We start from the raw sequence: 16,649 nt of genomic DNA on the forward strand, positions 1-16,649 counted from the left end.
AAGAGACAATAAAAGGAAAGTGAGAAATGACTCCCCAGGGGATGGCCACACTGCAATCCATTCTCCTCCTGGAATCTTGGGCACGCATGTGCATACACTAGGAAACATACATTCACTGGAGAGAGAGGAAGAGACAATAAAAGGAAAGTGAGAAATGACTCCCCAGGGGATGGCCACACTGCAATCCATTCTCCTCCTGGAATCTTGGGCACGCATGTGCATACACTAGGAAACATACATTCACTGGAGAGAGAGGAAGAGACAATAAAAGGAAAGTGAGAAATGACTCCCCAGGGGATGGCCACACTGCAATCCATTCTCCTCCTGGAATCTTGGGCACGCATGTGCATACACTAGGAAACATACATTCACTGGAGAGAGAGGAAGAGACAATAAAAGGAAAGTGAGAAATGACTCCCCAGGGGATGGCCACACTGCAATCCATTCTCCTCCTGGAATCTTGGGCACGCATGTGCATATACCCAGAGTGATTTTTTTTTTAAGCCACCAGGTCTGGGACTCGAACTGTTGCTGGTCACGTAGGAATCCAGCAATGTAACTGCTTCACCATCTGCTTCCTCCCAGAAATTTCTAACTATTCTGGAGACTGGGAAGTCCAAGGTCAAGGACACAGTCTCTGCTTCCAAGATGGTGCCTTGAATGTTGTATCCACCAGAGTGGAGGAACACTGTTCTTCGCAAGGCAGAAAAGCAAGTCCTCACGAAAGTCCTTTTTACAAAGCACCTTTAATCCATTTGTAAAGACGGAAGTGACATGACCTAAAAACCTCCCATTAGGCTGCATTTCCAATGCTTGCATTGAGCATTAAGTTTCAACGTGAGTTCTAAAGAGGACAAAACCATTCCAAACCATAGCAAATGGATCATTTTTTAACTCAGGTGTCCAGAAGTTGCCAGGGGTTTTTATCTGGACTTTTTGACATTTTCCTGTAAATGTTTAGGGGACAGGACATTACCATTCTTATGCTTAATGCAGGTAAATAACATAAACAAAGATTTAGTTAACAAATTTTAGAAAAATATATCTTGAGGGGCTGGCAGGTGGTGCAGTGGTTAAGGTGCTGGACTCCCAGGCGGCTGACCATGGTTCGAGGACCTGGTGGCTTGCTTTCTCACTTTTCCTTCCTCTCTCTGTCTCTCTCTGGTCAAATTAAAATAATAGTAATAATAACAAGTAAAGCAAAATAAATCATTTCAAATACACACACACACACACACACACACACACACACATATACGTCTTGAAAAATCCAACATGTCCAACAATCTTTGTTCCCCAGCTTTATTGTGGTATAATTGATGGTTAATAAACTGAGCGTATTTAAAGTATACAATTTGATGCACTTACCTGTGAAACCATCTCCATAAGGGAGACAATGTATGTATTTGTCAACTGTAAAAGCTTTTTCATGCCAGTTTGTAGCCTCTCCTTCCAATCCATATCCTTCTCTGCAGGCAATCACTGGTCTGCATCTGTCACTGTAACATAGTTTCTATTTTATTTTAATGGAGTCATATTCTTTTTGTTTTACCAAATGATATTCAATTTTGAGACTATTTCTCAATTTGTTTACCTAAACCTTTTTTAAAAAATTGCCAGAGAATGGATGGGCTCACCAGAGAGAGAAACAGAGAGAGAGGCAGAAAGCACTCCTTAATGGGGCATGGTCACATCCCAATTCCTTCTTTTGCATTTCACCATTTATTGGTATTAGGACACACACGCACACTCACCTGGTGTGTTTTTCAAGCTTCCAGGGCTAGGATTCAAACCCCAGTGACTGTTAACCACTAGGCTGTGGCGCCCACCCTACTGAAACCTTTCCATTTATAATTTAGCCTTTTGCAAATAATATGTGCCCTCCTATCACAAGGCCACCATGAAGTCTCCTGTCACTGGTAAAATTGATCAAATCACATTTCTTTTTTCTTATTTTTAAAGAACTATTTTATTTAACTTTATTTATTTTAATTTGACCAGAGAGGGGAAGAACCAGAGAGTGAGAGAGAGAGAGAGGGGAAGTGAGAAAGCAAGCTGCCAGGTCCAGGACTCAAATGGCAGTCAACCAAGTCAGAGTCCAGTGCCCTTAACCTCCATGCCACCTGCCGGCACTTCAAATCACATTTCCCAAGTCACAAAGCTAAGGAAGAAAGAGATGGATGGGATCCCCTGCCAAGGAAGGGTCTTTTGGGGTGTAAGTTTCTCCCACCTCTGCACACCATCTCCTTGGCACAAGAGCATGGAATTTGGAATGTGTCATTTTGGCTGTGAAACGACATACTTGCAAAATGTTTGGATTAATGATGATGAAACTAAAGACCAAGTTCTCTACTCCCCCCCCACACCTTATCATTTCAGACTCCCAAGGGTGCCTGTGCAGCATCGGTGAAGGCTGCCATCGACATAGGGTACCGACACATCGATGGAGCCTACATCTACAGAAATGAGCACGAAATCGGGGAGGCCCTCAGGGAAAAGATAGCAGAAGGAAAGGTGCGGAGGGAAGATATTTTCTACTGCGGAAAGGTGAGACCTCCCCTTTGCCTTCCATCTCTTTTATCAATGATGGATCTTGTACCACTTTTCTCTGCTAAAAAACGTAGGGCTCACCAAGAGGAAAAGGAAACCTCTTTCTCCTCCTCTACTACCAAATTTTCAGTCTTGCCAACAATGTAGGGACTGACATTTAAGGCAAAGCTTCTTCTTCTTCACTTACGGACATTAACTTAAGACAACTTAATATGGGAAAAGCCAAATCTGCAAAGCAGAAAAACTGGAAAGTGGCAGGAAAGAAGGAAATGGTTAATGTATAAACATTTACCAAAACTTCCTTTAGGAGCAGCTTTCGAGGGACCAAAGCGACTAAAGCTATGCTCTAAATCTCACCTCCTAGACCCCTGAAACACTCAGACAAGGAGAGGAGTGATTTTGTCACAGAATGACCAGAAATCACCACAGAGGCACAAGACATATGAGGAACCAAGAAAATATCTCTCCCCTAAGGGAAAAGAACAATACCTCATCATCTACAGAGAGTAGAGTAGAATTCATGGCAATGTCTGATAAAGACTTCAGATATTCATAGTGACAAAAAATTAAATGAGATGCAAGAACTGAGAGATAATGAACTCCAGAAGATGCAGGAGAAAAGAGATGAGTTCCAGGAGGTGTTGAAGTTCTTTCATAATCTGAAAGAGGAAATACACACCATGAAAAATAATCAAATGGAGGTATTAGAGATGAAGGCTGCCCTTCGGGAAATCAAAATGTCCCTCAAAAGCATTAAAAGCAGATTAGTCCATGCAGAAAATCAAATTTTGCATGTTGAAAGCAAAACCTCTGCGCTAGAAAAAACAACAAAAAAACTGAGAAAATAGCCTCCCAAAAATGAGAATACTATACCAGAAATACTAGACAGCATTAAGCACCCAACATTTGGATAATTGGTATCCCAGAATGAGAGAAAACTAATAAGGGCATTGATAATCTATGCCATAAAATCTTGTAAGAAAACTTTCCAGATCTAGAGAGCAATTCAAATATCTAGACCCAAGAAATACAAAGGACCTCTAATAGGATCAACCCAAGAAGATCTTCTCCAAGACACATCATAGCCAGACTTATCAAATCTACAGACAAAGACAAGATACTATAATTGGCAAGAGAGAAATTTCAAGTTACTTATAAAGGTTATCCTATTAGGCTAACTTCACACTTCTCATCAGAAACAATGCGAGCAAGGAAAGAATGGGAAAATATATTCAAAATGTTAAGTGAAAAACAGTTTCAACCAAGAATATTATACCCAGCAAGATTATCTTTCATATGGAAAGAAAGAATAAAAACATTCTCAGATAAACAAGACCTGAAAGAATTTGCCAGTAGCAGACCCACTCTTGAAGAAGTTCTGAAAGGAGTGCTCAACCAGTAAAACTAAAGATACATACAGAAATAAGAGAACCAAAAGCAACCAAGAAAATGACCAATTTAACACTAGGGACAAAAAATATCAAAAACAACATAGAATCTTAACTTCCAGGATTTAAATGGAAAGATTGGACCACAGCAACACTGCATATTCAATAGAAGAGAGTTTTAATATAAGACTGAACTGGCGAAATAGAATTTTATGACTTTTGAGTAAAACATTACTGATTTTTTTTACTATGCTTTATTTTACCAATTTAAACAGTTTACTTTGTTTTGAGTTGTTGATGGGCTCAGCAATATGTTAAAATATTTTCTTGTTTGTTTCTTTAAATGGAAACATAATTTTTTCTTCTTTCCTGATCCTTCTGGGATTGGAAAATATTTGGAAATATTATTTTATGGGAGAAGGGTTATTTGTATAAGTTCAATAATGTTTGTTGCATTGATTCAGAAATTGGAAATACTCATTATTGGACAGGGCTTTGACTGGAATGTCATATCTGAGGATTAATCAGAAAACTATGGAACTAAGGTGAATCTCAAATAAGCTAACAGAAACTCTTAGAAAGATAGCCTGGTGTCATAAATAGTTCTGCCTGGCAGAGAGGATTAGAGAAGATATATGAACAAATTTATAACATAAAATAACCTGGACTTTTCCAGCCCAGCATTGTAATCAGTAGAGATTGCAAAAGAGGAACCACACCAGAGGATTATTTTGAGAAAGACTTCGAAGGAAGAAAAAGAGACTGATGTTTGCCAGCAGATGGTATATCACAGAACACTTGGGCAGGGCTGAATTGAGAAGGTGTATGTCGACTAGTGTGCTGGGCATTTGCTTTTCAACAGTTTGAGTAGTTGACATGTAAATATTTTCTCAAAAATATTTAAAACCATACTGTTTCTGTTGTTATAGAGTCACAAACCAAATCATACAAAATTATAAGAAATATTTTGAACATTATCTTTAAAATTCAGCATTTTGAAAGTTCTTTATTAACTGTCAAGAACTATGTAGTATGAGTTAAAATTTTTTGATATGTAAATGTTTGTGGAAAATGTAAAAATAAATTTATAAAACATTAAATTTTTTTAAATTGAAAAAATAAAATGCATCGGTTTGGTTTTTTTAAAAAGTATGTATTTTCTAGATCTGTGAAGAATGTCTCTGGCATTTTGATTGGAATTGGGTTAAATATGTAGATTAATTTGGGTATAATTGTCATTTTGACTATATTAATTCTTCCAATCCAGAAACATGAGATGTCCTTCTCTTTTTTGTGTGTGTGTCATTTTTAATTTCCCTGCTTAGCTTCTTGTAGTTTTCTTTGTGGAGATTTTTAACTTCTTTGGTTAGATTTATTCCTAGATATCTTATACTTCTTGTGGCTATGGTAAATGGAATTACTTTTTTCAGTTCTCTATCAGTCTGCCTGCTGTTCATATATAGAAATGCTATAGATTTCTGTATGTTGATTTTGTATCCTGCAACTTTACTGTATTTATGTATTAGTTCCAGGAATTTTTTCATGGATATCATTGGATCCTCTATTTATACAATCATGTCATCTGCAAATAATTTCCCCTCTTTCTACTCGAATGCCTTTTATTTTATCCTCTTTTCTTTTCTTTCACTTTTTTAAATTTTTTATATAAATTCAATTATATTATTTTCTGTCCACTTTCCATCTTTTTAAAAATCTTTTTAAAAAATAATTATTCATTTTATTTTTTATTTATTCATTCATTGATTTTTTAATTTGACCAGAGAGAGAGACAGAGGGTGAGAGAGAGAGGAAGTGAGAAAGGAAGCCACCAGGTCCAGGACTCGAACCCCGGTTGGAAAGGACTTCCAGTACTATATTGAAAAGGAATGGAGAAAGTGGACATCCTTGTCTTGTATCAGTTTTTTATTCATTTAAAAAAATTTTTAATATACATTCAATCACATTATTTAGCTTATAAAGTGAACATTTCAATATGTGAACATTTCTCCCCAGTCCAATTGATCAAAATATCTTCAACCGATAACAGTTTTTAATGGAAAAGCTTTCAGCTTTTCTCCATTCAGTATGATGCTAGCTATGGGTTTTTCATAGATAGCTTTCATTGTGTTGAGAAATTAGCTTTGTATGCCAATTTTTCTGAGTCTTGATCATGAAGAAACATTGGATCTTATCAAATGCTTTTTTTCTGTATCAATTGTTATGATCATGTGACTTTATCTTCCTTCCTGTTAATATGGTGTATTACATTTATTTGTTTTACATATGTTGAACCAATGTTACATCTTTGGAATAAAGCCTACCTGGTCAAGATGTATAATCTTTTTTATATGTTGTTGGATATGTTTTGGTAGTATCTTGTTGAGAATTTTTGTGTCTATGTTCATCAGATATATTGGTTTATAGTTTTCATTTCTTGACCTGTCATTGTCTGTTTTAAGGATAAGGGTGATGGAGGCTTTTTGGATGTGAGGGTGATCTGGCTGCAACATCTGTCATCCCATTGATCCCCAGGGTTGATTTGGCTGATCTGTCTGTCTAGGCGGGTTTCTCCTTCCTCTCTCACTGCTCGATATGCATTCCTCCCAAAGCTGCGTGCTCAGTCAGAGAGGATGACCATCCCTGATAGAGGAGGACAGTTCTTTGGTCAAGGGTATACGAGTAGCTGTGCTCCCCTGCTAGAACCTCCAAACAAGTTCTCAAGAAGGGCCATAGAATGAATTTGGGAGAGTGTTCCATCCTTTTGGATCTTTAGAAAGAACTTGGGCAGAATGGGGGTTAACTCTTCTTTAAAAGTTCTGAAAAATTAAAGATTCATAAAAAAAAAATTCTGCAGAATTCAGAGGTGAAGCCATCGGGACCTTGGTTTTTCTTTGTTGGCAGGTTATTATTGCTGATTCAATCTCCTGAGTTGTTATGGGCCTATTCAGACTTTCTAAATCCTCCTGACTCATTCTTGGTAGACTTTATGTGTCCAGAAATTTGTCCATCTCATCTGGATTATCTTGTTTGTTGGCATATAGTTGTTCATATTATCCTTTAATGATGTTTTGTATTTCTTTTATGTCTGTTGTTATATTGCCTGCTTTGTTGCAAATTTGATTTACCTGGTTATTTTATCTCTTCTTCTTAATTAATCTAGCAAGTGGTATATTGATTTTGTTTATCTTTTCAAAGAACCAGCTTTTACTTTCATTTATTTTCTTTATAGTTTGTTTATTCCTATTTCATTTATTTCTGCTCAGATCTTTATTTCTTTTCTCCAGGAGTTTTTTGGATTTTTCGCTGTTGCTTTTCCCATTCTCTGAGGCATGATGTTAGGTGGCCCATTTGCCTTCTTTTCATCTTTTTATGTGCACTAATTGCTATGAACTTCACTCTTACGGCTGTTTTTGCTATGTTCCAAAGATTATGGAAACTCGTGTCCTCATTGTCATTAACTTCCATGAATCTTTTGATTTCAGTCTTTATTCCATCAATAGTTGTGAAGTCATTTAGGAGTAGAATATTTAGCTTCCGTGTATTTGTGTATCAACTACGTGGGAATCCAGTGACATTGCCATTACACCAACTGCTGGTCCCAAAAAGTTTTTGTTTTAAAGCCTATTTTATTAATTAATTTCATGAGTCAAGCTCTTTTTTTGTTCCCATTTGCATGTAATGTCTTTTTCAGCCCTTCATTTTTAGTCTATGTATGTCTTTATCCATGAGATACGTTTCTTGTAGGCAACAGATAGAGGGTTATTGGTTTTTTTTTTTTTTTTTTTTCCCCTTCAGCCTTGTTTCTTTTATTTGGAAATTTAAGAATTTAATCCATTAACATTCAATGCTATTATCAATATTTTTGGACTTGCCCTTATGTTTAAGTTGGCCATTGTCTTGGTCGTCATTTATTCCTTTATTTTTGGATTTCTGACTGTTAATTCTTTAGTTTTTCTGGAACAGGGCTCTCTTCAGAGTTTCTTGAAGAGCTGGCCTGATGTTGGTGAATTTTTTCAGGTTTTGTTTGAGAAGAATTTAATCTTTTTATCCCATATGAAGGATAATCTTGCTGGATATAATAATATTGGTTGAAATTGTTTCTCTCTTAACACTTTCAATATGTCCTCCCATTCTTTCCTTGCTTGTATTGTTTCCATTGAAAGGTCCAGTGTTAACCTTTTAAGTCACTTGTCATTTCTCTCTTGCCAATTTTTGTATCTTATCTTTATCTGTGGTTTTGGCCAGTCTTGCTAAGATGTGCCTTGGGGAGGATCTTCTTGGATTGATTCCATTTGGAGTCCTTTGTATTTCTTGGGTCTGGATGTTTGCATGCTTCTCTAGACTTGGAACGTTTTCTTCCAGGATTTTATGGAATACATTTTCCATGCTCTTACTAGTTACTTCATTGTCTGAGATCTCAATTATTTGGATTTTTGGACATTTAATGGAATCTAGCATTTCTTGTATATTATCCTCATGGGGAGGGGGAGTATTTTCTCTATCTTTTTGTTTTTCTTTTTTTTTTTTTTCTAGGTCAGAGGTTTTATCTTTTAAGTTGGAGATTCAATCTTCAGCATGGTCTATTTGGCTTGTAATACTTTTGAGAGAGTTTTTGATTTCCTGTATTACAGACTTCTATAATAGTCCCATGTTATTCTTATAGCATCCATTTCTTCTTTCAAATTGTGGAAAAACTTCATCATCTCCTGGAGTTTGTTATCTCTTTTCTGTTCCAACTCAGTTTTGTCACTATAAATGTTCCGAATTCTTTTTTTAACATTTTGGTAATTTCTGTTCAAGAGATGGAGGGCTGTTATTGTGTTCTTTTTATGAAGACATATTTCCAATTTCTTCAATCCTGAGACTTTTCTATTTCTAGCTGTTGGGTGATGTATTCACTTCTGGATACCTTTTTGGAGAATGTTTTTGCCACTGGGAACAAGTTTGCTTCCCTTTTACTGTGAATTGGTGTGTGCCAAAGTCTCGCTTCTGCTGTGTTTAGCAATGTGGTCCCCACAGGAGAAGTCTTCTATTCAGGTGTCTGAAGAACAGTTTATCCTTTTTCACAGGTGGTTCAGTAAAAGGGAGGATGCCAAGGAGTCTAAAAATACAAGGGTATTTGAAAACTATGATTCTAGACCTGTCTAGTTCTCTGAGTGGGTGGAGGATGAGGAGAAAATGACCATATAAGAGAGAAGAAAATAGAGTATGACAGAACCAGGGGACTCTGATGTTTGGAGAGCTGGGCTGGGGTCAGAGTTGGAGCTAGAACTGGGGCTGGGGCCAGTGAAAGGCCCTGCCTCAGTTTCCCTGTCTGGCCAGACTTCTGTAGATTGTACTGGGCACTGCTGGAGAGCTGGGGGCTGCCCTATGTGGTAAGGAAAGGTAGAAAATTAGCAAAATAATTAAGAAAAATTAAAGCTTCCTACCTTTCTGGCAGGGGGGTACTCTGAGGTTCAGGACCTGGGCTGGAGCAGGAGCTGGAACTGGAAGTGGAGCTGGGGCTGGCTCTAGTGAAAGGCATTTCATCAGTTTCCCTGACTGGCCAGAGGTCTGCAGAAAGAACTGGGCACTGCTGGAGAGCTGTGGGTTGCCCTTTCTGGTTGAGATGGGAGGGCTCTGAGGTTGGGAGAGCTGGGCTGGGGCTGGAGCTGGATCTGGAGCTGAGGCCTGGGCCAGTGAAAGGCCCTTCTTCAGTTTCCTTGACTGGCCGGGGGTCTGCAGATGGAACTGGGCACTGCTGGAGAGCTGAGGGTTGCTCTTTCTGGAAAGGAGAAGAAGGGCTCTGAGATTGGGAGAGCAGGATTGGGGTCAGAGCTGGAGCTGGAACTGGGTCCAGGGCCATTGAAAGGTCTCTGGGACCAGCAGTTAGTGTAGTGGCTATGTCACTGGACTCCCACCTAGTTGACCACAGTTCGAGTCCCAGACCTGGTGGCTTAAAACTCATGCCAGGTGCATATACGTGCGTGCCCAAGATCCCGAGAGGAGAATGGAGGAGAAGGGATTGCGGCATGGCCATCCCCCCTAGGGGGTGATTTCTCACTTTCAATCTCTCTGTCTTTCTCTGTCTGGCAAGCGCACAAGCCCTATAGCAAAAAAAAAAAAAAAAAAAAAAAAAAAAAAAAAAAAAAAAAGGAAAAAGAAAAGCCCTTCCTCAGTTTCCCTGCCTGGCCAGGAGTATGCAGATGGAACTGGACACTGCTGGAGAGCTGGGGGCTTCCCTATGGTGTAAGAAGTCAAAAAATGTATTAAACAATTTTTCTTATCTATTAATCACATAAGCTGCTGATATGTACTAAAAGTAAAATGGCTAAGAATTTAACTATTCTGGTATATATGTAAAGTTCTAACCTTGAAGAGAGTACTGTTCCAGGAAAACTAAAGAATGAAAGGCCATAAATAAGGTAATAAAAGGCAAACAAGAGGATAAGGTTCCACATGGCTACTGTGAACTAGATTTTTAAGGGAATGAAGACTTTCTACTAATAATTCAGCCTCCAACAAAAGAGCTAGCGGCAGAAGAAGCCACGGGCCTTCAGGATAAGGTTCCACATGGCTACTGTGAACTAGATTTTTAAGGGAATGAAGACTTTCTACTAATAATTCAGCCTCCAACAAAAGAGCTAGCGGCAGAAGAAGCCACGGGCCTTCAGGATAAGGTTCCACATGGCTACTGTGAACTAGATTTTTAAGGGAATGAAGACTTTCTACTAATAATTCAGCCTCCAACAAAAGAGCTAGCGCAAGCACAATAGAACAGCAAAGAGATTCTGGATCACCTCTCTTGCTCCTTAACATTAAGGCTGAACCTCCAGAATTTGAAAGAAAACACAACATTCATCAGATGACAAGAAATCACCGCCCCGCCACGAGAAACATGGGAAAACAAGAAAATACCTCTCCTCCTAGGGAAAAGAGTAACTCTTCATCCACAAGCAGTTCGGTGAAAATCATGGAAATGTCTGATAAGGAATTCAGATCATTCATAATGTCTAAGCTAACAGAGATGGAAGAGAAGAGAGATAATGAACTACTAAAGAGAAAGGAGAAAGAGATTGACGAGTTCCAAGAGATGAGGAAATTCCTGCAAGATCTAAAAGTGGAATTACACACTTTACAAAAGACTCAAACCGAACTGCTAGAGATGAAGTCTATAATACAAGAAGTCAAAATCTCCCTGGAAAGCATTAAAAGCAGACTAGATCATTCAGAAAATAGAATCTCAGATGTAGAGGAGAAAATGGCTGGCCTAGAAAAATCCACCATGAAGGCTGAGAAAATGGCACAAAAATTTGAGAATAATATGCGAGAAGTACTGGATACCATCAAACGTCCAAATATCCGGATAATTGGCATTCCAGAAGGTGAGGAAACCCATAAGGGCATTGATAATCTATTCCAGGAAATCCTGCAAGAAAACTTTCCAAACCTAGAGAGGCATTCAAAGATCCAGTCCCAGGAAATACAACGGACCCCAAATAGAATCAACCCTAGAAGATCTTCTCCAAGACACATTATAGCCAGGTTGACCAAAACTGCAGACAAAGACAAGATACTAAGATTAGCAAGAGAAAAACATCAAGTTACCTACAAAGGACATCCCATCAGGCTAACAGCAGATCTCTCATCAGAAACAATAAAAGCGAGGAGAGAATGGGAAAATATATTCCAAGTGTTAAGAGAGAAGCAGTTTCAGCCAAGAATACTGTATCCGGCAAGATTATCTTTCAGGTGGGAAGAAAAGACAAGAACATTCTCAGATAAACAAAACCTGAAAGAATTTACCAGCACCAGACCAGACCTCCAAGAAGTTCTCAAGGATGTGCTGTATCAGGAAAACTAAACGCAGATACATGGAAATAAGAGTCCAAAAACTGAGAAAGTAGCTAACTTAATCATAGGGACAAGTCTGGAGTTGAATACTATATCCCAGAATTTAATCAGGAAAATTGAACCAGAACAGAAGATAAAAGTATATGAGACTGATAGGTTCATGCACCTACCATTTGAACAGAATCCTAACCTGTTTCCGGGCTTTAAGCAAAGTTCCTTGGCGGTTCTTTGATTTAAGTTAAAACTGGTTTTCTTAGTAGTAACGAGGGAACTCACCTTTGAAAGTAGTCAGGTTATGTAGGAAATTGTGTGATCAATGCAATGTGGGTGGGAAGGGAATGGAGGACAATTTTGGACACTAGAGGTGGTGTGAGAGGAGGGTGGGAAGGGACAGAGGGTCAGAAAGAGGGGTGGAATTAATTCTAGCAACTAGAAGTGGAAATTTATATTTTTTGTAATGTGCATGATTGAGTCACTATGCAGTGTGTACTGGATGGGAGATCGCATTTTGTGTGCTGTGATGATGCCTAGAGAAGGAATGTAAATTGAGTTACAAAAAAGAGTTTCAGGAAAACAAAATATATCTATTCAATGACTGCAGTAGGATATGTAGCCCCAGTTAGGTGCTACTTGATAGGATGCGTAAAGTTAGACTTGTGCTCATGGAAATGTGTCACATGTGTTTGCTAGGAGGGTATTTGGATTGATGAGGGTCTTTGGTGATTCAATAAAATGTGGGGGGAAAATGGTATAGAAAGCAAACATAGATAACAGAGAAAGTGTGGGAGGAGAACAGGAGGTGGCAGAGGGTAAGAGAGAGGGAACCAAGGATAGGGGGAAAAAAGCAAAACATACAGAAAACAAGAAATGGAAGATCACTTGCTAATAATAACATGTTTGTTGATATGCTTGATAGAGACAATATACAGTGTACTCTGGATGGAAAAAAAAAAAGAAATGGAAAAATTGTTTGTTGATAACACATATGTTGATGTACTTGATTGAGCCAACAGACAATGTATTTTGGATGAAAACTTCATTTTGTATACTGTAATGATGTATAGCATATTAATGTTAAAAAATAAAAACAAATTAAAAAAAAAAAATAATAAATAATAAATAAAATAATTATTTTAAAAAATTATCAATCTGGTGATTGTTAATTCAGTGACCATATCAGAAACACTTTGCAATGATGTTGGAGAGGTAGCATAGTAAAGGGAGAAGTACTAGTCAAATAGGGAGTTTTTCTTATTTTATTTAACTTTATTTATTTATTTCCTTTAATTTGACTATAGAGGGACAGAGAGAGAGAGAGAGAGACTGAAAGTGAAAAGGCAAACTGCCAGGTCCAGGATCTGAACCTTGGTCGGCCATGTGGGAGTCTAGCGCCCTTAATCACCATGCCACCTGCCAGCCCAGGAGTTTTTCTTATCCTTGCTTGTTCCAAAATAGCTTGGTGACTTCTCTGAGCACTCATATTACCTGGGAAAAGGTGAGAACGAACTGGATAAATTCCTAGTCACTAACAATTTGAAATTTTCTGTTTAGCCTGATGACTTGTGTAAAGGTAATCATAAAATAACTTTTGAAGTCTCCAATTATCCCGAGGTATCACTGAAAAGTATTCTTGTCTTGACTGCTTTCAGGCAAAGGATTTATCCAAGTTAAAAGTGAAACCCCAAATGACCTAAAGCATTTTAGGTCTTCTGTGTTATTTATTTTCCATTTCAAAGCAGATTTAAGGTTAGGATTTTGTATAAACGTCATAGTAATAAATGGCTACTATTTATACTTGAAATACAGTTATTTGCCCCAGGTCTCCCAATACTAGTTTTGCTCTGGTGTGTTTTCTTTTTTTTTAAACCAAATTAATTTTAAAACCTTTTCTGAAAGGCCATAAATGAGAAAGAGAAAGAAAACAAACCTGTTTAATATAATAAAAATATATATATTTTGATTCCACTTGGAGCATTCAAACGGCTTTCCATTTTCCGTGGTCACTAAATACTCACAAGGCCTTGCTCTATTAGTTACTAAGGTAACCCCAAGCTGGCAGCATGTTGACATACCTTTCAAGGCCAAGAGATTTTGCAGCATTTTATAGATAATGTCACATTAACCTCAAACTTGATCTTTTCACAAGAGAACAATAATTGTTGAATGAATCTGTTGTAATTTTATTGTTTTTTTTTTTAAGTGACTTTTTGTTGCACTTTCTTTCAGTTCAGTTACTATTTATTCTGTTTTCAAAATTAAATAGTGGTATAATTCAGAAATATTTATTGATTTCTGCATTAAACCATTCATGCTGTTCTTATGCCGTTTAACTCACAGCCTGGGTCAGAACCCATGTAGTTATCCAAATGATCCCCCAAAGAGAAAATAGCCTTTGATCTACCCTTACAGCCCCATAAAGATATACCTAATAAAAATCAAAGCAAAGCACAGTTCATTAGTCTTTTCCAACATAGCAACTTGTATAAATAACCTAAAGTAATGGTAAATTTAGAAAAACATATATTTGAAAAAAAATATATTAAGCATTCATAAACTCAAATATACTGACAGGATTATTTCTCTGTTTAACAACTAGGTGCTTAAAAATATTTGGGATAATTCATGTTTGATAAATCTAATCAAAGAAAATACCTGAATATAAAATAATGGTAGCTCTCAAATATTTGCAAACTCTTCCAACAAATCAAGCATCCTCACAAAATCAGCATTTGTGGGTAGTCAATTTCTCTCTCTTCTAAAGTTCTCCAAGTTCTTACATATTCAGTGGTTCTTTGCAAGCTCTTAAATTTATCCATTTACTTTCAGTTTAGTGCATCTTCAAACATCCTTGAACTTCACCTTATTCACTTAGATTCTATTTAAAAAGTTACTATTTTTGGATACTGACAACTGTGTGAAGGTCATAACGAATTGATCAAAGGAGTTAATAAGATTGCTCAGAATCAAATATTTTCTCTAAAGTGATAGAGCTATTTAATGTAGCAAATATTGGCTGTATCTGTGTAATAGTTAATATGCAAAATAAGCACAATAATTAATTCATAGTTTATTTGAACTTGTGTAACTCGATGCTGAGCAGGAACAGCCGTTGACTTGAGCTGGTTCAGGCCCTTGGCTCGTCTGGAGCTTTGGTTCTGCTTCTCCCTGTGACGCTGCTGTCTGGTGAAGAGGAAGCCATGGCATTCTGAGTCACCAAAAACATGAAAATTAATGCTTAAAATAAGACAAAAATCAGTATGGCAGGTGCAAAGCATGTGCCTATGGCCACTGCTGCAGCCTGCAAGCCCGGGCTGAGGCCAAGAACAGCGCTTGGAGACATTAGAAACAAATTCGGTGAACAGGCCAAAATGCCTCTGAAAAAGGAAGCAAGAACTTCAGCTACTGGAAAAGTTACTGCTAACAAACTTCCAAAACACCTGAAAAAGGTGCCTGAGCTTGTGCCTGCTCCTGAGCCTGAACCAGAGCCAGAGCCAGAACCTGAGCCTATTAAAGAAAATTCTTCACCTGAGCTGATTTTGGTATTGAATGCTGATGAAGAACTTATAAATGAAGATGAAAGAAAATTGAAAGAACTTAGAAAGTGTTGCATAACACCTCTTCCCAAACAACCTCCAGGAGTTGGGCTTCTGCCAACTCCACCAGAGCATTTTCCATTTTATGATCCTGAAGATGATTTGCAGACAGATCTCTCTGATGACTTCAAGAAAATTCCATCTCTTTTTGAAATAGTTGCAAAACCTACTGTGAATTTAGCACATAAAATTGGGGAAAAGCCACCAGCATTTTACTTTTTTTTTTAGAGGTTTTTGCCATAGGACACGTGCGTTTGCCAGACAGACAGACAGAGACAGAGAGATAGACAGTGAGAAATCACCCCCTAGGGGGGATGGCCACGCCACAATCCCTTCTCCTCCGTTCTTCTCTCAGGATCTTGGGCAAGCATGTGCATGCGCCCGGCGTGAGTTTTTTTTTTTTTTGTTTCATAGTTCATTCAATATTTATTAATACCATACTAGGTAGTTCATACATTTTTTAAGTGGGAAACATATTTCAGAAAATTAAAACTAAAAATGGGGTATTCATACCAAACAAAGAATTGAAAGTTTTGAGTTGGAAGAAAAATGAATCCTGTAGATTATACAGAATTTTCTTTCATATATATATGTATCTGGGTCAAGTCTAGGTCCTGGACCTAACATGTCTCTGGAATGAAATAGTCCTATGATGCACCCAGGCTCCCCAGGACATTACTCATGTCCAGGACCTCCTGGTTTACCATTGCCACATAGCCCATCTTTGCCACCTGGCCCACCTGAAATTGTAGGCCCTCACAATCAAGCTGGATTACTTATTCAACTGGATACACCTTTGACACCATCGAGTATGGGTGGGGCTTACCACTCTGCAGATCTCCAGGACATGTAAAGAAAGTGCCCAGAGAGAATCACTGTTCTCCCAGTTCATCATACCAGCAAAATTTTGGTGAAATGCAGCTCAGTACCAGTTATAAATTTCTTCAAAACTCAGCTGAGTTTAATGATAATTACTATTCACAGCATGCTACACATAATTTTCAGCCACCCAATAACTCTGGTGATGGGATGTGGCATGGGGAATTTGCCCAGCAGTAGCCTCTCATTGTTCAAGAGTTGTCTAACCATGGAAGTGGATCTGACAGCAGCAGTAACAGAACTGGCCATGGCCCTCTACCTGCACCAGGGCTCCTTCCTGCAGTACAGAGAACTCTATTTGTCAGACTTACTCAGAGATACCAAGAAGATGAAGAACCAGCCAGCTTCCTTTTGGCCAGAACCGCCATCTTCCAGTAATTAACCAAAATGACGAACACAAAGGGAA

At 38.0% G+C, this 16,649-nt stretch overlaps 1 pseudogene; it reads left to right on the forward strand.

Moving 5' to 3' along the window:
* The first annotated feature begins 15,052 nt into the window (after positions 1–15,052).
* Positions 15,053–16,649, forward strand: part of LOC102486138 (zinc finger CCCH domain-containing protein 6 pseudogene) — a 3,594-nt pseudogene continuing 1,997 nt past the window's right edge.

This window comes from Tupaia chinensis, unplaced genomic scaffold (genome assembly GCF_000334495.1).
Source record: "Tupaia chinensis unplaced genomic scaffold, TupChi_1.0 Scaffold141715_1, whole genome shotgun sequence".
Lineage (NCBI taxonomy): Eukaryota > Metazoa > Chordata > Mammalia > Scandentia > Tupaiidae > Tupaia > Tupaia belangeri.